Here is a 19,425-nt window from a genome sequence, read left to right as displayed (position 1 = left end):
CAGAAAGCACTCATAATAGCTGCTTTGAAGGAGACCAAAACCAGGCGCCAAAGATAGAGTTAGTATAAAGCAAACGGCTACATCAGGAGGATGTGTCTGGTGGTCTCAGTACCAAGCCTCCCTTTCAGCCAGTCCGCTAAGGGACCACATGAAGGGGACCTCAGTGTCCACTTTGGGAAACTTAGATTATTTTCTGGCCACTTCTATCTACCTCACAGGGAAGTCATGAATAAATGCTACCAGAAATGGTCAGTTCACAGTTCTCTTTCTAACAAAAGGACACAGCAAGAGCAGAAAACCTGGGATTCATATATAGCCCATGACACAGTTTAAGTTCAGCCAAAAAGTGTCTTCTTCACTCACTGATATTATCTTACCTCTGCATTGCACCCAGTTTGAGGCTAGATTCATAAGAATCTAAATCAAACTGTTTGAAATCTTTTTTTTTCCCAGCCCAGTGCTGGGCCCAGAGGTCTGAGATGATGTCCGGTGTGCAGAAGTCGGGGATGAAGGGACCTCAGGCTGGTGTGAATCTCTTTGAGCTGGTGCCGGCACTGCCTAGGTGACTTGTGTGGCTCCAACTGTAGAGGAGCGATAGGGTCACACCTACCACTGTCCAGTGGGCAGGGGTCATTTTATGCAGTATAGAGGTCACTTGGGGTGAAGGTATGCTTCCCGTGACTGTGCACAGGCCTGGCCCTCCCCTTGTAGGGGCCACTGCTACTTGCAACTCAGGAGGGTCTTGGAAGAGGCTGAAGCCATTAAAGTTCCTCTCAGCTCAGAGGCTGGCCAAGCTGGGAGATGATTGGCACTCTCTAACTAGGTGGAGGGAGCGGGACTTGGGGGCACCCCCGAAACTCTAACAGCATCTTTTCCAGTATCTCTGCTCTTCCACATCCCCGCCCCTGGGCCATGAGGAAGGCCCCTCAGGGGTAGAGTAGCCTCACTTCTAGGGATCAGATGAGGTCACTGGCGTGCATGTGCTTTATAAACTGTGAAGGGATGGGTTTATAAACTGTGAAGGGCTGCCTGGGACAATTGCCATAAAGCAGATGTTTTGAAATCCAATGTCTACAGAGACCTGAAAAGAAATGTAAATGAGTAAAATAGTCAGATGGCGGACGATAACCCAAAAGGGACAGGAGGCAGTACCCGTGGTGGTTGGGGACACGAGACAGCTGGCCCTGGACCCTGTTCACCTACACTCCAGCTGGGTGACCTGCCATATAACCTCTCAGTGCCTCAATTTCCTCATCTGTAAAACAGGGATGATGCCAGGAATCGCCTACAGACTTGTAATGAGGAGGAAATGTGGTAATACTTGTAAATCACTTAAAACAGTGCTTGGCACATAATAAGTGCTCAATAAATGCTAACTATTTTTATGGTTATTGTTTTTTTTTTTTGTTATTTGGCCTCAGCCAGTTTTTGCCAGGGAGGAACATACCAATGCTTCTGGATCGTCTAATTTTCTAAGCAAAAATGAAAAATCTCTTGATGTTGAATACTGGCAACTAAATTTTTTAAAGAACTGGAAATTTGAGTAAAGTCTGGAGTTTAGGTAATAGTAATATAATAATGTTGGTTTCTTAGTGTGACAGATGTACCATGGCTATGTAAAAATGTAACAGGAGGGGAAACTGGGTATATGGGAACTCAATCTTTGTAACTTTTCTGTATATCTAAAATTATTTGAGAATTAAAAGTTCATTAAAAAGCTGCAGGGAGCAACACACACACACACACACACACACGCACACGCACACGCACACGCACTCACACGGACTATTTTTGCTTCAGGACCACCAGAGAGAGAGCTTTGGTAAAAGGACCCTTTGCTGGCTGCTTTGATAGGGCTGAGAAATACGAGAACAGGTTTCTGTTTTCCCACAGCTGATAAGAAAGGGGAAACACAGGCATCTACTGTGATGAAAAGATAACTAGTAAACTAAATAAGACCCGTTTCTAGGTAGGTAATGGCTACCTTATTTAATTGAATCAACTCTGCTGCTGATAACAACTAGAAAACCTGCATTTAAATAGAATTCTTAACAGCATCAAAGAGATGAAAAAGCAAAATTAATTACTGGGACAAAAAGATAAGATGGCAAGAATCCAGAGGCACAAGCAAGCTAAAAGCTGCTTTTATGCTGAGGGTGTGTGCTAATCTCACGGAATTAAAACCTTCCCATTGACAGCGGTCCCTAGCCCTCAAGGGACAGCTACACCCCTGCTGGCATCTGGATTACTCCTGCACACTTGTGTACATGCATTCTGAGCAGACGAGCCAAAATGATGCATCAGCTTTTTTTAGGGGTCCTTGACCACCCCATACACAAGTGGTTAAAGCAGTGAATGCAAGGAATAAAGTCAACCATTTTTTGTTGGAAATTAAGAAGACTTGGAAAGGAATCTACTGTTCAGTACCTTCCTGCTGGCTCATCACTGATACCCGACACTCCACCACCAGGGGAGCAGGACAGGGAGCAGCGGGGTTCCCAGCCTTAGCAGTCTTTCCTACCATGTGTCCCATGGTCGGAGTTCCTCCAGAGAACAGGTCTGTGATATGAGAGGGCAGGGAATTCTGCAGGTCTTCAGGGAGCTTGGGGAGAAGGGATGGGACTGAAAAAGGGGACCCCATTGGTAAAGGACAGGATTCAGAAAAGGGTGACCAAGGGTGGGTGCAGGCTGTCTTCTAAGCCTTTTCTTGTCTTTTTTAGATACCTTGGTCCCTCGCAGCCAAGTTCCTGCAACATTTACTTTCTGTTTCCCTCATCCGTCCAGCAGGGGACGCTCTTCCACGTAGGGAAAGTTGAAGTAACCACTAAAGACTCACCCAATCCTATGCTGAAGTCCAGTCTGGGGAAGCACCCTGCTAAGGTTGCCCATGGAACTAGTGTCAGAGCTCAACTGGGATGCTTGTTTTCTGACTCCAGACCCAGTTCCTCCCCTGTCTGGCTTGTGCCGAAGTCAAATGGATGTTGGAGAAGGACTCTGGAGTATCACAAACATAATCACACTGATTCATAACATTGATGACACCGTGCTGATTGCATCCAGTGAGCAGGAAATAACACGGATTTTAGCTGCCTTAGTAACACCCATGCATACTGCAGGCAGTCAGAGGCCTGCCGCCTCACAGGAGATCCTGGGGATTCAGTGGTCTGGGCCATGTCAAGATACCCTCTCTAAGACAAAAGGCAAGTTGCTGCACCCTGAACCACCTACCATGAAAAAGAAGGCCCAGAGCTTGTTAGGCTTTTTTGGTGAATTTAAAGAAATCCATATTGGAATATGAGGTTCACAGTGTATGTTAGCCTCTGCTCGCCTTCTCTGCAACAATTATCTCCCACCATACTCCCATTTGCAATTATGTTCCAGCCACACGAATTTTCCTGTAGGTCCTGGGATAAGTTCTTTCCTGCCTCAGGGCCTTTACACATGCTACTGTGTCCTTTGCCCGGCATGTTTTCCCCTTCAGTCTTTATCTCAGCCGTGTAGGTATTGACTCGACGTCACTGTTTCATAAATGATTTCCCTGACCACCCAACTGAAAGTGGGTTACCATACACACACTTATTGTTCATGTTAGTTCCTTGTTAGTTTCCTTCTTGACATAACGTGTATCTTATCTATTTGTTTATCTTTCTTTGAAGATTTTTAGCTACTGGTTCATTGTCACTCCAACACTCCTCCTTTTTAAATTCTTGACAATTTCAACATCTGCATAATCAGAACTTTCCAGTTCCTGGATCTTCTCCTCTCCTCCAGTGATGTTTCCCTCTCTTCTGTCTAAGACACTCACTCCCATGGTCACACCCTTGATCTCTTATTTACCAATGACTGTGTGATCACTGTTACCATCACCCAACTAACATGCTCCTTTCTCCCTTTGTTCTATTGGCAAAACCAAACCCTGATAAAAATCCCTCTCTTCATCTACTCCATGTGTGCAGTTGCACAGCTGAAAGAGATACAGAAAAACACGTGGCCATAGTGACTGGCCATTCCTCAACTTTACACTCACCCTAAGCCCAAAGGACCCTTCACGCCACTCAGAAATTACACTGTGTATCTCTAATCCATTCTTTCCCATTTTTCTGTTCCTCAGCTGATGACTTTATTTTTAATGCATTGAGAAAATTGAAGCAATCAAAAGAGAACTTTTACAAGGTTCCAGCTCAACATTCTTCTACTTTCTTGTAAATATGTTCTAAGCTCTTCCTTCCCCACAGTTTAATTATGGCTGAAGGATCCATGCTCCAGCCAAGGCCAACACCTCTACTTGTGTACCAGACCCACCTCCTTCACCAACTCAAGGAACACACTCCAGGAATACTCCCCTCTCACCCTTGCACCATCAATAGTTTCTTCTCCACTTGATCATGCCCTTCAGCTAACAAACAGGACATCTTCCTGTCAAACACTGTGGCAGGTACCCAGGATGCACAAAGATGAATAAGCAGGTTTCAGAAGTCACCCTTTCCTATAAGTACTCATAATGTGGTTTGTGACATGAGACAAAGGGATTCTCTGTTCTCTCTGTGGGGTGATGGGAGGTGAAGTTGGGAGCTTTAGGCAGAACCACCCACTGGAACACACAAGACATAGTGGAAAAGTTTTGAGTAATTTCAATCTGTTCTCTCCTGGCCATCATTCCCTCAGAAACTGGAAGCCCCTAATAGGGAAAGTGAGCCTGCTCAGCTATATTGGGAACCAGTCTCATCCCATGGGGAAAGGGTGGGCATCCAGGGACCCTGGGTGCAAACACACAGAGCAGTGACCCAAGGCCCCTGGAAAAGGTGGGGTCAATGTTGGTAATCTGCCAAGGGGTTGGTACCTCACCTTTTCCCTGAACTCAGGTTACTCATAAAACAGCTAAGAATGAAATTACCCTAAGATTTTAGAGACTGGTGTGATCTCTTGTAGATAAGGAAATAAGGGAGAGGTAGCATTAGATTGGGGCGTGAGAGGATGCCAAAGGGGCATCACTGTGAATTAAAGCAGAGAAGAGAGGCATTGATTCTCACCGGGGGATTCATAGCTTCCAGGAACAATGTGCCAATCGCCTAGCTCATTGCCAAGGGAAAGAGAGAAGGTCAGCCACTGAGTAGGGATCTTTGGAGTTCCAGCCACTTCTCAGGGCAGGGTTTGGAGTCAAACACTGTTCACAGTTACTTCCATGACAATTGTTACCCAGAGTCATTAGGTAAGGCCCCTGGCTGCTGGGATCTAAGCACTGCAATACTCTTCAAGCCTCACTTGTGTTTGAAACAGATTTTGCTGATTGACCTTGAGAAATCTGTCTTTGTTATTTATCAATCTGTGCAACTCAGTTCCAGCCATGATGTGTTTTCTGTGCACATCTCAGAACTGAGTGACTTCACCTCCACAGCTCAGGATGCAATTGGGAAACTAATACCTTCAGGTAAATTCAACCAAGGGTCATCACCGCTGGAGAGCAGTGTCCAGTGTTCACAAGCAGATGTCCTGTTGTGGATGTCAGTTTGCAGGTTCTGACTTGGTACTTGTAAAATAGTTGCGAAAGCTGATGGAGAAATAGCAGCTATATAATTTAGAGGGTTTTTCAAGAGTCAGCTTGGGCTGATAATTAACATACTATGACATACGAATAAGAAGTGTTTAGGGGTGAGATGATGAATGCAGTGGCACTGTTCACAGAAATAGGAAGGACAAAAAGAAAGAAGAATTGTCAGGGAAGGAGATGCAAGGTCAACAGACTGGAGCATAAATCTGGAAACAATCATTTGACATGTGAGCCAGCCCTCACTTCACTTTGCCAGTCACATCACCTACATTAGCTGTTCCCAAATATTTGTTTGTGGTCCAGACACACTGCAATCAGCTTTATTTGGAGAGTCATTAAAATAGATTCTATACAACTTTCATAGAAGCCACATAAAAACCCCAAATGTGATGTGCCTGAGATTCTATAGAAAAGAATTAATTGCCTAATAAGCCATCACACGGGTAAGTAGAAACATCTCTCCTGCTGGTACAATAATTTTGAGAGGTTTGGTCTTAAAATGTAAAAGTTGAGATCATACATCCATCAATGTATTAATAAGGCTTAGGGTCTAGTCTTACATCAAACATAAGGAATCATTATTCCTATTTGTGGTTTGCTGAAAACCAAAGTAATAACCCTGACCACTTCCAGGTAAACAAGAGGTTTATTATTTTGATTAAAATGACACTTTTTATAACAGGAGTTCTCTAGTGACAAGAAGAACCAAGCCGTAGCATGAGGTAGCTTCAGAAAATAATCAATGTCATACTGTATTAGTCAGGATAGATTAGATTATGCTTCAGCAAAGAAATCCTCCACCATTGTAGTGACTTAGTGACAAAATTTCTGTCTCATGTACATTGGTTACAGGTTTATCTATACACGCGTATATATCCCATTTTCTTTATTATTTATCTGTCAGCAGACACTTAGGTTGTTTCCATATCTTGGCTACTGTGCATACTGCTGCAGTGAACATGGGAACACAGAAATCTTTTTGAGATACTGATTTCATTTCCTTGGAAATTCACTCAAAAGTGGAATTGCTGGATCATACGGTAGCTCTATGTTGAGTTTTTGGAGGAACCTCCATACTGTTTTCCATAGTGGCTGCACCAACTTACATTCCCACCAACAGTGCACAAGGGTTCCCTTTTCTCCACACCCTTACATTTATCTCTTATCTTTTTGATGATAGCCATTTAACAGGTGTGAAGTGATATCTCATTGTGGTTTTGATTTGCATTCCCTGGTGATTAGTGATGTTGAGCATCTTTTCATGCACCTGTTGGCCATCTGTATGTCTTCCTTGGAAAAATGTCTATTCAGGTCCATTGGCCATAAAATGGCCCAGCCTTGTAAACCCTGCTCAGTTCAGGTCTGTGGTGCACGTGTTCCTCCAGTTGCCAGCAGGAAAGGATGTAAAGTCAGCCATTGGCTGGACCTAGGAAGCACAGGAATTCTGGAATTGGCTCTTGCTACTTGCTAAATTTCTTGACATCAAGACCAGACATAACGCATTTAGAAGGACAATATGTCGCTTCTCCTTTTCTTCCATTACATACTTCCTTGCTGCCCATATTGAGAGGCCGGCCCATCTTCCTTAGTTGCAAATGCAGAATAGATGTAATTTCCAAGGTGCTTAGACTGTCAGGCGCTAAACTCCTATGCGTGCGTGTGTGTGTATATGAATGTGCGTACCCCCACACCAAGTACATTAAACTTCCTGTAATGACTCACAGCCCATCACAGGGTGGGACAAACCCATGAAACTAAAGGGATAAGGAGATTTCAAGTGATTGTGTATGCAGCCCATCAGTACTCTTTAAAAGGGTGAAATAATATTATAATAATTTCAAGTAAATCATAAGATCACGGCGGTGCTCCTAGCCTCCATGGGAAAATTCACCTGGGAAGGCACACTGAGAGATTTGCTGCTCAGACTCATTGCAGTGTGGTAGACAGACAATCAAGATTATCAGCTGGTTTCCTGCTAGGGCCTTTATTAACCAAATTTAAGCAACCAAGGAAAGAAGTTGGAGTAAAACGGAAAATTTTAGGCTGTGGAATAAAGGTATTTACTCAGCAACTTAGATTAAAGACTTTAGGGCTCTGAGAGATCCAACCCGTTAGAACCCTAATGACTCCCAGATGTATTGCTCTTTCCTGATGTGATGGTTTAATACACTGAACCTAAAGTTGCAGGGGAAAATACCAAGAGCACTTTTTGTTGATTCGTTCACGAGTTCAGGCATGCAGACACTCACACTGAATCCTCAGTCGTGACTTAGAAAATCACACCTGGAGACCAATTTCAGAACTGCCCTGAGCTCAGAAGAGTTGCAAATCATCAAGAATTACCAAAGTGTTGGGTAGAAAACAAGTCACAATTTCAGAGGAGTTTATGCATGAAATTTAGAGATTATAAATGCTTTCCTCAATTATTTCTCCAAAGGCTGTGATATATGTGCCAGGCACTAGACTAGATGCTGGGCGTGGCCAAGACATTAACACTCACAAGTATCTACAGTGTCCTCCTCATTTCCCAGCTTCCCTTGCAGTAATGTGAGGGTCACGTGACCAGATGTGGCCAATGGGCAGTGAGCTGAGTGAAGTGTGTGGCTTCCAGGCCAATGCAGTTAAGAACCAGTGTGCCTGCCCTGTCTTTCCCTGCCCCTTGGTAGCTATGTGTTCCAGAATGTGTAACTACGATATGGAGAAGCGTCCCTAACATTGTTGTGCTAAGTCCCTGGGATGTGGAAGTTATTGTAAGAGCTAGTGTTAGTGATCCTGTCTGGGGACTCAGGATAGAACAAACCAGACATGGTCCTTGCCTTCATGGAGGCTACACTCTAATGGGAATGGTGCTCTAAGTTTCTGCAACTGTCTTTAGAATTCAGACCTCAGATTGCGCCAAAATTATTAAACTCAGTTTTAAGTGCAGAGTATGCTACTGAAAACAAATTATGGCTGATAACATTGGCATTTTAGAGTTTAATTCCACTAGTACAATCATGCAATAAATAGTTTTTGAGTTCTTACTCTGTATTGGATTGGCTAAAAAGTTCGTTTAACCCAAGTGAACTTTTTGGCCAACCCAATACTAGTCATTGTTCTAGGACCCAGGGATACAGCAATGGGTAAAACAGTGTGTCAGGTTCATGTAAGATCTATATTCCAGTGGGAGAGACAGACATAAACAAATGAACAAATATATATATAATACGATTAGGAAATAAAATATATAATTTAAATATAGATATACAATATAATGTCAGGTTGTGGTAAGTACCATTAAGACAAGCAAAGCAGGTCAAAAACATTGTGTCATAAGGTAGGAGGACTGATGTTTCAGATGGGGTGGCCAAGGAAAGCATTCTCTGTGAAGACCCATTTGAGGCATGACCTCAATGCAATGCAGGGCCGTGCACAAGGACAACTGGGGGGAGAATATTCCTGGAAAAGAGGCCAATGAGGGCAAGTACCAAAGCCATTCTGGCAGGTCAGGATCTGTGCACAAATTCTGGGATAAGGCAGATCCACCAATTGCAAGGAAAGCTTGTGGTCAGGCTTAGATGGGCCAACTCACATTTCTGGAAAATAATTTAGGCTCCCAAATCTATATTCCCAATAATTTGACCAAAATTATACTTCGGGTTGAAACTGTGTCCATGCATTTTTGAGCAAATAGAGCTTATTTTTTTTATTTAATTAATTAATTTATTTATTTTATTGGCTGTACTGGTTCTTTGTTGCTGCGCACAGGCTTTCTGTAGTTGCGGAGAGCGGGGGCTACTCTTCATTGTGGTGTGTGGGCTTCTCATTGTGGTGGCTTCTCTTACTGCAGAGCACCAGGTCTAGGCTCGAGGGCTTCAGTAGTTGCAGCATTTGGGCTCAGTAGTTGTGGCTTTTGGGTTCTAGAGCGCAGGCTCAGTAGTTATGTCACATGGGCTTAGTTGCTCCACGGCATGTGGGATCTTCCCCAACCAAGGCTCAAACCTGTGTCCCCTGCATTGGCAGGTGGGTTCTTTTTTCTTTTTTATGGCTTAAAATAACACTTATTATTAATCTTACAGTTTCTGTGGGTCAGGAGTCTGGGCACAGCTTAGCTGAGTCCTTTGCAAGACTGTAGTCAAGATGTTGCCCAGGGCTGGAGTCTCATCTGGATGCTCACCTGGGGAAGGGTCCACTACCAGGCTGGCTCAGGTTGTTGGTGGAATTCATTTCCTTGCAGATATAGGACTGAGGGCCTTATTTCCTTGCTGGTTTGGGGCTCCCCCTGCTCCTAGAGGCTGCCCACAGTTCTTGTCATGTGAGGTTCCCCCCCCACCCCACCCCCACACATATGGGAGCTTGCTCCCTCATAGCCAACAGGAGAGAGAACAAGGCAGATACTGCCATCTTTTGTAATGTCATCACATAATCATGTACACACATCACACAGTCATGTACCTCTGTCATCTTTGCTGTATCATACAGGTTACAAGCAAGTCACAGGCCCCTCTCATACTCAAGGAGAGAGACTCACATGTGGCCATGGACACCAGGAGGCAAGGATGATGGGACCACCTTAGGAGTCTCTCAGCCACATGTATTAGAGACAGAAACCATATTCAAACATTTTTGTTTGTATTTTCTTGTGGATCTATGGTTAAATATCTTACTCCATATCAGAGCAGTAGTAATCAGTAAACATTGATTAAAACTCCTATTCAGTTAAAGCTTTGGGCCCACTGTGGTTTTGTAACATGCCCTTGTTTTCTTCAGTCCAGATACTGGTAAAGGCAAGCTTTGAGGCTTCTTCATTCTTCTGCCTTCCTGCCTGGCACTGCACCTGCGGGTGTTAGGTGCTAACTGTTTGTTGAAGGATTGTAGAAGCATTGAATTAATTTAAAGAATGTCTCTGTCATAGACTGAATTATTCTCCCTCCCCCAAATTCATATGTTGAAGCCCTAACCTCTGATGGGATGATGTTTGTAGATGGGGCTTTTGGGAGGCCTTAGGTGAGATTATGAGGGTGGGGCCCTCATGATGGGATTAGTGCCGTAAGAAGAGGCACCAGAGAGCCTGGCAGGTGGATTCTTAACCACAGCACCATCAGGGAAGCCCAAATAGAGCTTATTAAGCTCACACTTTGCATTGTTCATGTTAATATCCATGTGGATTTCCAGCGATGGTCACCTACTCTTTGATGCCCCAGCTCTAGGTTTCTGCAGCCCTACATGGCTGTCCCTGCCTAATCCCTGGGTGCACAAATGGATGCAATAGATCTGTTAAAGTACAGAAAAAGTATCATAAAATTTTATTAAAATTTTTATCTCCTCCTTTTAAAAATGTCTATTTTTATGTATTTCATTAAGGCAAATAATGCATCTGGGCAGTCGTACATGTATATAATTTATAAATAAATGAAGAAACATATTGGAGATACTACTTTTTCATTTTATTAATAGAGATGCATAAGCCCATTAGGCTTATTCAAGACTTTGTCACATATATAGCTGCGAGTCATGGCTGCCCTCAGCTGTTCAGGAGAACAGCTCTAACCTGCCTGGCTGACCAGTTGACCAACACAGCTGGATATTAAGACAAAATATCTGAACAAGGACCTTGATGGATGCTGATTTTGCATCCAGAAGATGTTCTTTACCTGTAAAAATACTGGATTTCCTAGAGTCTTTCCTTATTAATAAGGCTAACAGAATAATGTGGAAGTCTAGCCATGGGGAGTCCCATCCCGAAGGAGGTATCCAATCTCTGATTAAGGGAACATATGTGATGTGAAGTGCAAGAGGACAAGTGAAAGCCAAACCAGACCTTAGAACCTCTCCAGGCACCAGAGTCAAAGCCAAAGTATGACACCTCCATAGTGTGCATAATATATACATTGCAATGTACAGACAGAGAAGGAGGAACACTGCTGGTATTCCAGGGCAGAACTGGGCAAGTCACTTAAATTATCTGAGTTTCGGTTGCTCATCTGCAGAGCAAGATGAGAACAGGCAGTGACTGTTTCACGAGGCTATTGTGAGGCTTCCAGAGGCAATAGCCACAAAGATTGTGATCTACACAATCTATGGGAGGAAAACTGCCACTGCTTTCATTTAGGAGCTTTTATACACTTGGGCTGTACACCATCATCTCATTCAGAGCTCCACTGAACACTCTAAAATAGACACCATCTCTATTTCATTGCTGGGCTCACAGAGATTAAGTAATTTTCATAAGGTCCTGCAGCTGGTAAACAGTCAACTATAATTGAGACCTGTGCCATCTGACTCCACATGGAAGCCTTTCCACTCCATCGGGTGGACGTCCAAGTCAAAGTGGTAAAAGAGATGTCCTGAGGCAATCTCCTTTCTCAAAGACCCCGCAAGAAACTGTCACCTATGTGAATATAGCATCCTTCTGTTTGGTTGTTAAGTTAAAAAGAATCAAAGATGTATTTTTTTTCATAGAAGCAACCCATTCTTCTTATGAAAACATGAACACACAAGAATATGCAGAAAGAGGTCAAAGTCACCCCAACTGGTAAGTGTGCATCATTCCAGGATAATCCGGAGTTTGTTTCCTTTCAGAGCCCTGTATGCATATTCCTTAGTTTCCACATCTATAGGTTCTTCCCCTCTACAGTGTATTGCGAATGGCATTGCTCTCTTCTTCATGTTCAAACCAAACCAAAAGACCAAGAAGGAAGAGGGAAGAAAAGGGGAATCAATATTTACTGAGTGTCCACGACACGCCAGCCCTTTGCATATACTCGCTGATTTTACCCTACCAGTCACCCTACGACCTTGTCCGTTTACGGATAAGGACAGTGAAGCCATTAGGGGTTAAGTGATTTGTTCACAGTGAACTGAAACCAGCTCTGACTGTCCCCAAATCCCACCTTCTTGCCAAAGTCCACACTGACACAGGCAGTGTCAGCACCACCATTTTTCCAGAGCTCTGCGTACAAGAAGGGGGAGCCTGAAGTCCCGTGTGGGGGGATAACATGTCTACGTGTGTGTGTGCATGTGTGTGCCCAAAGTGTTTGCTTTCGACCCCCCGAATGGCCCCAGCTTCCTTGAGGAGCCTGAGGCTCCAGCCCACGGGAGGAGGCCACGTCACCCTGAGTCCCGTCCCCTCAATTTCCAGGGCTTGAGCCTCCCCCATCTGCTTACAGAGCCCCGCCCACCTGCTTCCCTTTTACCCCATGGAGGCCAGAGGTGGAGGACGAGGGCAGAGGAAGGCCCTGAAAACACACGTCCTCACTGTTTGCTCTGTACAGACCCTCTTCCCAGGAGTCAGTGTTGACCTAGCTGTGTTTGCCTTCCTTGCCCAACATTCTGGAAGGTGGACGGTTGAATACGAGGCCCCAAAACCTGAATAAGTAGAATGGAAATCATTGATTTCGCCTAAATTCTGGGAGCAATATTATTTTTTGTTCCCAGTCATTTCACTGAATTATTTCATTCCTAGTTGCCTGCTGTTAAAATCACTACCACACAGCCTCAAGGATGAGAAAAAAAAGGGAAATCGTATTTATTGAACCAGACTTTTCATGATTGGTATCTCATGTGATCAATGCTCCCTGGAACCCCATGATGGCCAAATCACCATCCCCATTCCGCAGAGTAGATGAGGCCACTGGATCCAGGTTCTCAGCTCCTAAAGTCAGGTCTTGGATTTGAACTGCCTCTGTGCTCCAATCCTGGAAGCCTTTTTGGACATCAGGAAGGGGAAAGTGGAGGAGAGAGGGCAGTTCCTTATAAAGTTCCGTGTAAGAGGTCTTATCATTAACCTTTCCACCCGGGAGAAATGAAAACAGGTTCACACACAGACTTGCCCATGAATTCACATAGACGCTTGATTCCTAACAGTCAACATCGGAAACAACCCAGACATTCTCAGCAGATACGCTGATTGTGGTCCATCCCTACGATGGAACTGTACTCAGTAAGAAATACGAGCAAATTGCTGATAGAGGCAATGACTTGGATGAATTTCAAAAACATGCCGCTGAACAAAAGACATAAAAATGTACAGAACGTATTCTCCCATTTACATGCCCCTCTAGAATAGGCTAGACTAATCTATGAAGACCAACACCCAAACAGAAGTTACCCTCGGGGAGGGGATTGGGGAGTAGGTGGAAAGGAACTTCCTGGGTTGAGGGATTTGTTCTTTATATGTCAATCAGAGCGGCAGTTACACAGATGTACACAAATGTAAACACTTATTGAACTGTGCATTCAGGATTTATGGTTTTACTGGGTGTAAGTAACACTTTGGTGAAAATAAATACATAAAAAGTAAGGCAGGGAAGCAAGCATGGCACGTATCAAGGTGGTAGCAATTGAGAAGAGGGTTCAAGAGGGAGGTTTTATAGATTCATTCTATTTACTCTCTCTGAGCCTCACCCGCAGAGTGGCTATAACAAGGTCTTTATTGCAGAGCTGTTGGGAAGATGAGAGTCTGTGTACACAGTGCCCGGCTCCCAGTAGCCAAGCAGAGACTGGGGAGCTTCTGCTGTGAGCAGCTGGGGGAAGGGGGAATGGCAGGGTCAGCTCCTGGGCCAAGGAGACAGGCCCCCGCACTCACCAGGCTGAGCCTTAGGGAGAAAGGAAGGGGGGACAGTGGCTATGACACAATACCCTTCCCTCGGTGGCATTTCACCACTATGGCTCAGCCCCCGCTCTGCTGTCATCCCATAAACTGTTCCCCTTTTCTCGTGGTGCAGAGGAGGAGGCAGATGGGGAAGCAGCTCTGGGCGGTGGGGGGAGGCCAGGCGTGGCGAGCAGGACAACCAGGCTCCAGGTCCAGGCTGTAAGGGACAACCGGCCACCACTCTCCCCTCGGCCTTCCCATGGTGGGGGCACATGGCAGAATCCTCAGGTGATGACTTCTGGTCAGGCTCGAATAGCCAAAACAATTTCTTGTTTTTTAATCTAAGAAATTGCATGCCTCGTGCAAATTTTTAGCATCCTGAAGGTTTTCACGCTTTTACCCCAGCAAGGCACCTTAACCACTTGATTTAAAAAAAAAAAAAAAAAAAAACGCTTCATTTCTATTCTCCTTCATTTATTTTCACTCAGTTCATCAAGCACCCTGTGAGCACCTGTTTTGGGCTCAGCCCAGAGTCAGATCAGAGAGATGGAAAGAACAGGGCCCTGGCCTCAGGTAACCTCGGTCTGGTGGTAGAGCTGAGTCATGGGGTTTGTGTTTTGCCCTGCGGTCACACAGCTTGGTTTGAATCTCCTCTTCACCATTCTCTGACCCTATGACCTGGAGCTAGTTGCTTGATGTCTATGACCCTCATTTTCCTCATCTGTAAAATGGGAATAACAAAAGTACCCACCTCAATAGGCGTATAGTGAGGACAAGAAGAGTTCGTCTCTCTGAAATGCTTAGGATGGTGTCTGGCATGCACAATGTGCTCAATAAGTGTCAGCTATTATGATCAATGTTATAAAGGAGGTGGAAGCAGCCAGAAGGGACACCAGGATGTGGGAGTGGGGGACCAGGAAGGCTTATAGATGAGTCTGTCCTGGACCCAGATGTCAGCCACAAGAGGAGGAAGAGAAAGGTGCTTCCCTCACAGGATGGAGAGCAGCCTGGCAAATGCTGGCAGCCTAGGAGGCAATGCCAGGCCAATGACAATGTGACAGTGAGATAGAGGTGTGAAAGGGACTGTGGTCTCGGTCAGGGATCAGTGAGTTTGTTCTGCGAAAGCCAGGTAGTAAATATCTTAGGCTTTGAAGGTCATATGGTTTTATGTCACAACTACTCAACCCTGCCCCTGAAGCATGAAAGCAGCCTTGGGCAATGAACAAACGGGCGTGGCCATGTCCCAATAAAGCATTAAATGTGGATGCTGAGAACTGAATTTCATATTTTTTAGTGTGTGTTACAAAATATTATACTTCTTTTGATTTTTTTTAATCAAGCCTTAAAACACAAACAAGCCATTCTTGGGTTGGTGTCCATGCAAAAGCAAGCAGCAGGCCAGATGGGGCTATGGGACATTATTTGTCAACCCCTATGGAGGGGAGGCTGGGATGAGCCCAGGGGAGTGAGATGGGCTGGGCTGTGGAAGCTACAACAACAAGAAGCCAGTGTCGGGGCTCAAGCTGTGGTCCCCAGTAGCAGGTAAGAAGAGGGGAACAGAGCCTGACTAGATGATGGAGGGTTAGAGTTTGTTGGGTGGGCATAAAGGAAAAATAAAGGGAGTTGAAGGTTGTATGAGTTTCCTGTTGCTGCTATAACAAATTACCATAACTTACTTCCTAAAACAACACAGACTTATTATCTCGTGGTCCTGGAGATCAGAAATCTAAAATCAAGGTGGAAGCAGGGCTAAATCCCTTCTGGAGCCTCTAGAAGGAAATCCTTTCCCTTGCCTTCTACAGCTTCTAGAAACCACCTGCATCTCTGGATCCGAGGCCCCTTCCTCAAGTCACCCTGACCTCTGTTTCCATCATCACGTCTCCTTCTCTGACTCCAACCCTCCTGCCCCTCTTTTATAAGGATTGTGATTATACCAGGCTCATCTGGATAATCCAGGATAATTTTCCATCTCAAGATCCTTAATCTTAGTCACGTCTGCAGCATCCCTTTTACCGTGTAAGGTGACACATTCACGGGTCCTGGGGATTAGGACATGGGCATCTCTGGGGACGTTATTCTATTGATCACAAAGGTAGTGACAGAAATGGACCAAAGGGATGGACCATGAGGTTTAAGCAAATGACACTACACCATCGCCATGTGTCCACACTGGCAATCCCATAAGGATCAGGGACAGAGGGAAGCGGGCAACCAAGAGGGGGCCATAGACGAAGAGTTGACAAAAGAGACCTCCAACCTGACATCGAAGGTCAAGGTGGGTCATAGTGGGTGGAGAGGAGTGAAGGAGGTTGTGGGAGATGAGATGGACAGGAAGCACGGGGCCAGGGGCTCAGAGGGCCATCCACATGGATGGTGAGTGATGCAGAACAGACTGGGCTGGGCAAGATGCCCTTCTCCTGTGATGCATCAATAGGATGGGATCCATGGGCTTGTGGATGTCAAGGATGGGGCTGGGGGAAGTGGGACTGTCCAGGGAGGTAGCTACATGATTGCTAGTGGGGGAAATGTTTGGAGGCAGTGGTGGGGGTCAGGAGAATTGGACCTTCTCATGGCAAGTGTGTTGTAGAATAAACAGCCGCTACTGGAGAGGACTTCACGGGAAGTAAGCTCTATGGGGAAGATGGGTCTCAGCTACCTGATTAGTACACAGGATGAGGAGAGGCAGTTGGGTGAGGTGATGGGGGTCTGAGCCCCAGAACTAAGATGGGATAGAAAAGAGGAAAAGAGGAAGGATGCTGTGGAATCCCCCTGTCTGCAGGGCCCTGTCAGCTGGCCATGAATCTGCCTTTGGAGTCTTTGCTCCTTCTTTTCATGGGAAATGGGAGAGACTCTACCTAGGGAATGGGAGGGCTGGCAGAAAGAGAACTGAACAGAAAGTCAGGACATGTGGATTGCAGCAGGGCTTCCAGGGAACCCTGGGGTCCACCCCAGTGCCTCCTGGTACTTACTCCCAATGTCTACCTGAGTCTGCTGCTCCTGCCTTCTGTTTCTCTCTCACATCTATCCCCCACCCCCATCTCTCCCTCACCAGGATGTCTGAAAGTGCCTCTGTGGTCCCCAGGGGGCTTGGGCCCCCAGGCTGTGAGTTTCTGAGCAACTGGGACCACACATTTTCACCTTCTCAAACTCTGAGCCAATAGGTGGTCAATAGATAATATTTAGTGAGTGAATGAACAAATGAACGGATGCATTAATAGATAAGGAAGGGATTTCCCTGGCGATCCAGTGGTTAAGAGTCTGTGCTCCCAATGCAGGAGGCATGGGTTGGATCCCTGGTTGGGGAACTAAGATCCCACATGCAGCCACATCTGTTAAAAATAAATAAATGAGGAAATTCAGGAAGACGACCCCAGAAGCTGATTATAGACAGAGGAAGGAAGGGAGGAATCAGAGAGGGAGGAGCAGAGGAGGGAGGGAGGCAGAGGGGCTGATTGTCAGCATCATGCTAACTATGCCTCAGTTTCCTCATCTGTACTATGGCGACATTAATGGAACCCACTGCACAGGATTGAAACAGAAGCTGGGGGTAGTAAGTGCTCACGAAGGATCAGCCATGATGTGATGCAGGTGGTGACAGACCACACACTGGCATTAGTGTGGGGGGTTGTATTGTAAAATGAAAGCATCAAGAGACTTGTGAAAACCAAGCAAACAGAAATGTTTGAAGTCAACAGGATAATAGGTGACAAGGTAAATCGAACCATTGCAACCCAAGGTCTGTGTTGGGCAAGTTGGAAGAGCCCTATTGCTCTCTGTTATCTGAGACACCCACGCAGGGCTTATATTTCTGAAAAACAAGTCCCAAAGTCCTTCACATCCAGCCCTCCCTGTGGTGCCCAAAAGACCTTTACCACTCCTGTTCTCTTCCTCTCCCTAAGACGGTCACTGACACCATGTCTTGGGGCAGAAGAAAAAGGAGATGGGCCTGGGACATGGTGTCACTGCTAGAAAACAGGTGTGTGCTTTCTGAGATATCAGCAAGCGTTGCTGAATGGAGAAAAGAGATAAATTAAAGAGACTCTTATTGGCCAAAATGCCACCACTTGAGACCATTCAAAAGGAAATGCTAATTATTGTTCAACAGGACAGGTTGAGCATCCTAAAAGCTGAAAGTCCATAATGGCCGTAATGGTCCGTACATTCAAAAGTGTAAAGTTAAAGTGTAGGAAAAACTTAGTGATAATAAAAACCTGACTTTTTTTTTAAGCTCTTTATTGGAATATAATTGCTTTACACTCTTGTACCAGCTTTTGAGGTACACCAAAGTGAATCAGCTGTATTTATACGTATTTCCCCATATCCCCTCCCTCCCGTGACTCCCCCCTACCCTCCCTGTCCTGGCCCTTTAAGGCATCACCCATCATCGAGCTGATCTCCCTTTGTTATACAGCAACTTCCCACTGGCTATCTATTTACAGTTGGTAGTGTATCTATGTCTGCAAAAACATGACTTTTATTAATTTTAACAAGCAGGGAGGAAGCAATAACCGGGGGTTTTATTCTTACTCGTAACTGTATCATCTCTTACAATGCATAGAGTTGCCTTCTTTTTCTCCGGCTAAGGATGAAAAGTGAAACAGGAAGCTGTGAATAAGTTAAATAGTTCCAGAAAAATTGAAAATTGAACCACGCCCAGGAAGCAGCCGTCGAGGTTGTGTACAGAAGGAAAGAGGGTCCACTAGGATATTGCAAGTTAATAGATTTGCAAGATGCCAGGAGGAGGCCAACCAATGATGCAAACTCAGTCCACCTCCTGGAAGTGAAAACCTGGACCATGCAACTAATCCTACTAATTTAAAGGAGTTATGAGAAGACAGACACATTGCCGGTTATGCTAGCAGAGCAGGCCTGATGTCAAACACCCCACTAACATCCCTACATTTAAGCCTCACAACAACCATATGAAAAAAAGAGACTCTTAGTATGCCCATTTTACAGGGGAGGAAACTGAGGCTCAGAGAACTGAAATGAGGTCCTCCCCTGTATCCAAATCCCTCCGGCTCCAATCACCCCTCACTCAACTCGACCCTCTGCAGGTCACAGGTGCTCAGAAAGACACTACTCACACCTGGCCCTGTGCCCTCCGGAAGCAAAATGAGCCCAGCCCCCAGAAGAGGGGATTGGTAACCTTTGGGTATACGGAGAAGCTTGAATCTGAAGGGGTATCCCTGGGCAAACGCACTGGTCCCCAAGTCTTTCTCCTGCTCAGCCCCTGGGACACGTCTCAAAGGTATCCCAATTTCAGGACATCAAAGATCAAACGTGGTTGGCATTGACTTAGGGT

Source organism: Hippopotamus amphibius, chromosome 4, assembly GCF_030028045.1.
Source record: "Hippopotamus amphibius kiboko isolate mHipAmp2 chromosome 4, mHipAmp2.hap2, whole genome shotgun sequence".
Classification (NCBI taxonomy): Eukaryota; Metazoa; Chordata; class Mammalia; order Artiodactyla; family Hippopotamidae; genus Hippopotamus; species Hippopotamus amphibius.
This window is presented reverse-complemented; position numbering follows the sequence as displayed.